The sequence below is a fragment of the Oratosquilla oratoria genome, chromosome 11, assembly GCF_046742065.1.
Source record: "Oratosquilla oratoria isolate Oo_2021 chromosome 11, ASM4674206v1, whole genome shotgun sequence".
Taxonomy (NCBI): Eukaryota; Metazoa; Arthropoda; class Malacostraca; order Stomatopoda; family Squillidae; genus Oratosquilla; species Oratosquilla oratoria.
In genome coordinates, this window is record NC_134787.1 from 18,037,583 (window position 1) to 18,042,582 (window position 5,000).

Sequence of the window (5,000 nt, forward strand, 5' to 3'; positions counted from 1 at the left end):
GTGTGTGTGTGTGTGTGTGTGCGTGCGCGCTTAGGGGACTGTCACCGTGTAGCTTTGAAGCCCTTATCTTCATTTGCATGAAAGGGCACGTCATATGACGTGCTTAGATAAGTGGTAAATGTCCGTTTTTTATACACTATTACCCAGTGATAAAACAGTATATGGGGGTCGTGTATCATTGCCCTCTATGGCACACAGACTGCCACACCCTCAATACGGCGTCGCACTTTACAGATTCTCTTCTGGCTAAATACAGACGATTTCATTCAACAAAGGGACCCCAGTGTCTTACCCCTAACTGGGGTCGCGGTAGGTTAGGATTGGTTTCAGGATGGTGTCCATCATTTCAGCTGAAGGAAACTGGGTCTTCTTAGCCAGAATAATATCAATGCAGTACGCCTCCGTGATGAAGGTACTCGTAGATACACACAATGAAGACACGCCCTCTCTACACGTACAAGAATGATGGTCGCTCAGTTGCCAGTGATCACCAGACGAGTTCATAATGTGAGCGGTCAACATACACCGCCATGGAACATTCTCTTATTTCATGTTAATTAAATTTGTTTTTTGAATATGCATACTTTTATTTCTTTGTTTTATAGTATTTATACGATTCTTTTCTGGGTAGATTTTACTTGTACATTATATCTGTTTTGGAAACAGTTTGAGATATTTCTTAATATTAAATGATCGTTCCCAAAACACGAAGCCTATAAAAAAGTACAATTGATCACAGAGTCATGTGATCCATGGAAAGATTTGGGAGAGGACTTTGTTCAGCAGTGGACTGGGACCTTTAGTTGAAGAAGATCTGTTGCCAAATAGATGAATAAATAGATAAATAAAAATAAATAACTGAATGAATGAATAAAAGATAATGTAAAAACTCTAACGAGTATATTCACTTATCTAGTATCATCAAAAGTTAAATTCAGATAACCTAGAAATACATAAAATGCAGGTCCCTCACGATCGTTGATTTAGTTCGTATGTGACTGTTAATGTTCCAGGCGCACTCCGAATGCTCTCCAACTTTTTTTCCAACGTAGAACGAAAAAAAAAGACACCAAATTTCAACCTATATATCGTTCATGCTCCAATGTTCGTACTCGTGCGGTTTGCGCGAAACCCAAAGAACCCAAGCAGAAAACCTCAACGCATTTAGCTCTTTGCGCTGAACGCCGGGTCGTGATTATATTACGATGCTACTTCAGCAATAATTCGTGGATAACTGTTAATGTTATGAGCGCGCTCCGAATTATCTCCGATTGTTTGATGCAACGACGAACGAAGAAGACGAAAAAGAAGAAAAAAAAAGAAAAGTAAGACACTAGATTTCAACCTGCATAGGGTTTGCGTCGCAATACTCGTGCGCACGCCCTTCGCGCGACACCCAAAAAACCCAACCAAAATCCTTCACTGCCCTAATGAACATGTCCCCCAAGACCACAAATATGTATATATATATATATATATATATATATATATATATATATATATATATATATATAAAACCAAGTTAATTGGTGTTAATTGAAATCTCACACTAGATTAGTAACGCTTTTCCAATACTTCGCTCACTACTCTTTGACGCTGACAACAACCATTCCTGGAGCGATGAAATGGATGACTACAATTCCGTAATTCAGACGACTTTATCAACTTAACCTGGGGGTACAGTGATATAAAAATTAAAATTAATGTGTGTGTATGTGTGTCACAACAGAACGGCTACAACAAAAGATAAAATATAGCTTGTATATACACATACACTCTTATATATGCATACACACACATTATATATTATACATAATGCATATATATATATATATATATATATGTGTGTGTGTGTATACATATATATATATATATATATATATGTAATGTATTAATGGATACATATATATATAATTAATGTATACATACATATATATGCATATATATATATATATATATATATGTAATGTATTAATGGATACATATATATATATATATATATAATGTATCAATATATATATATATACATATATATATTATATATATTTATATATATATATATATATATACTGTATATACATATATATATGTGTGTGTGTGTGTGTGTGTGTGTGTGTGTGTGTGTGTGTGTGTGTGTGTGTGTGTGTGTGTGTGTGTGTGTGTGTGTGTACATGTATACATGATTACAAGATGTAGATCACCAGGATCTAATCAAACACTATTGTTTTCTTCGGGGAACAATGCGACAGCAATCCAGGCGAGCCCATCCTACGCACAACCTTGACACAGTGCAGCTCTCCCCACGTGTTGACGTCTCAATACGTAAAAACGTAAAATTCAATAATATACAATTGCAGAGGCAATTATAAATCCCTACTGCGAACCTCGATTTATGTAAGCAATATTGAATAATTTATCAATTCTTAAATATGATAAAATTAATAATTGGAAACCAACAGGCAAAAGATGGATATCATCAAAATAATGTTGTTAAAATGTTTTCTTCAAGTCTTCCCCATCTGTATTAGGTTATCTAGATTCAGAAAATCTTTGTTCACAATAAGTACTTATTATTGCCTATTCATCCACAGAATAGTACTATTGTATAACGGATGTCTCAATACACTTAACTAAAAAATAATTTAAAATTGCGTATGCTACCATGTTAAAAAATGACATTTAATCATGTGATCTTGTACCTAACTACAATCCTAGAATTCACTGCTAACTATTAATACGAGCAATGACGATGCATTTCTTTAATCCAGGCCAGGCAAAGCGATTAGGTTTGCAATCGAGAGATTATACAAACTACGTATTCCATTCTAAGATAAGTGACCTAGTTACAGTTTCATATCCGCTTCATTTCTAGAAACTGTTTCGCAAAATCTGGGTCATCACATCGAACATAAGGTCTATAACGTAACCCATCTATTCAGCTTAGAAAAGACCTTGGGGAAGGATAGGAGTTCTGTTATTATGGGAAACTGTAATGTTATAACACATTTGTAAATGTACACTTAAAACCCACTATCGGAGAAATAATATCAGGTAACGTTATAACACATTTGTAAATGTACCCTTTAAACCCACTATCGGAGAAATAACATCAGAAGTACAGGAGATCCGTATATTTCGACTACTATCTGTAGTCCTCTAGACCTTGGGGAACGATAGGAGTTCTGTCATTATGGGAAACTGTAATGTTATAACACATTTGTAAATGTACACTTTAAACCCACTATCGGAGAAATAATATCAGAAGTACAGGAGATCCGTATATTTCGACTACTATCTGTAGTCCTCTTCAGCAGATTGATACAAACAGTAGTCGAAATATGATCTCCTGTACTTCTGATATCATTTCTCCGATAGTGGGTTTTAAGTGCACTTATGTCATTACATTCCTATTTACACGGACTCGTCATGATTTTCACTATGAGGTCCATACGCCAGGAGGCGCCTAGCTTTGCCCTGGTATGGTCTTAGAATGCTGGGTCAGGTAGCAAACAGTCGCTGCTAGAGATCGGAAAGGAGTGCGGGACTCGAGCCTGTGATTATGCGAAATAATCGCGCCATCTTATACTGCTAATAATATTGTGGGTGATCAATTATTGCACAATATAACTAATCTGTAGGGGGGTGCCCACCTTTTTGTCATGCATAAAAAATATTGTATGGCTTTCATGAATATCAGATAATGCATGACTTTCGTGAGCATGAAATAATGCACGATTTTCATGAGTTAGGTAATGCATTATTTTCTCATGAATATGAAATAATGCATGACTTCCTCTCACGAATATGACACAATGCATGACCCATGAATATAAAGTAATGCATGAATTCTTTGGTGAACATTATACAATGCATGACTTTCATGAATATAAGATAATGCATGACTCATAAATACTGAATAATCCACGACTTTCATACATACATATATACATATACCAAAGGCTTTTCCCCCTTACAAGGGTGGCAGCCTAAAAACAAAGGCATTGAAACCACTCCCATCCATTCCATCCCCTACACACTCCACTCCTCTCCACCATCCCCCCCTCTTATCTTGGCACCTCTTGGATGACGGGTCATCCCTGCATCTTGTCCACTGCCCTAGATCAGAAGCAGTGCCGCAACACACATCACATCCACAGCAAGGCCGCTTCATTAATTCGGTGACCCTCTTCTCCGTCCCTTCATGCAGAAAAGGAGAAGACGGGGAGAAATCCCTTCAGGCTACGTCAATTTATTTCTCATACATACTCCCTCATCCTCCATCACCCACCCACTCTCCCTCATGCATCACAGCATCATCCATACACACCCATTCTCTATTCACCACTATCTTCTGTCCTCTCACGTCCTTCCTCAACAGACATTTCCCTCTTTCCCAATGCCCCTTTTACCCTATCCATCTATCTCATCCTAGATTGACCCCTCGTGTTCACTCCTTCCACCTCTGCCTTCCACACCTCTTTTACTGGTCTTTCTTCACTCATTCTTTCCATATGTCCAAACCATCCCAATACTCTTTCATCACCACTATCTCCCAACTCCCTTTTCACCCTTGTTCTCCTCTTCACCTCCTCATTTCTCACTCTATTCAGCCTAATAACCCCTATCATACTTCTCAGGCATTTAATTTCAAACACATTCAAACTCTTCCTCTCTTCCTTATGTTCCATGTCCCATGACTTTCATGAATAATGCATGATTTTCTCTTATGAATATGAAATAATTAGTGGCTTTCATGAATATGAAATAATGTACGAGTTTCTTTAATGAACATTAGATAATGCATGATTTTCATATGAAATAATGCACAGCTTTCATGAATGAGATCATGCATGACTTTCTCTAACGAATATGAAATGATGTGACTCGTGAATATTAAGTGAGCATGACATTCTCTCATGCACATTATATGAAGTATGACTTTCTCTTATGTATATTGAATAACGCATGATTCTCTGTTGCACATGAAAATTTGTTTTTAT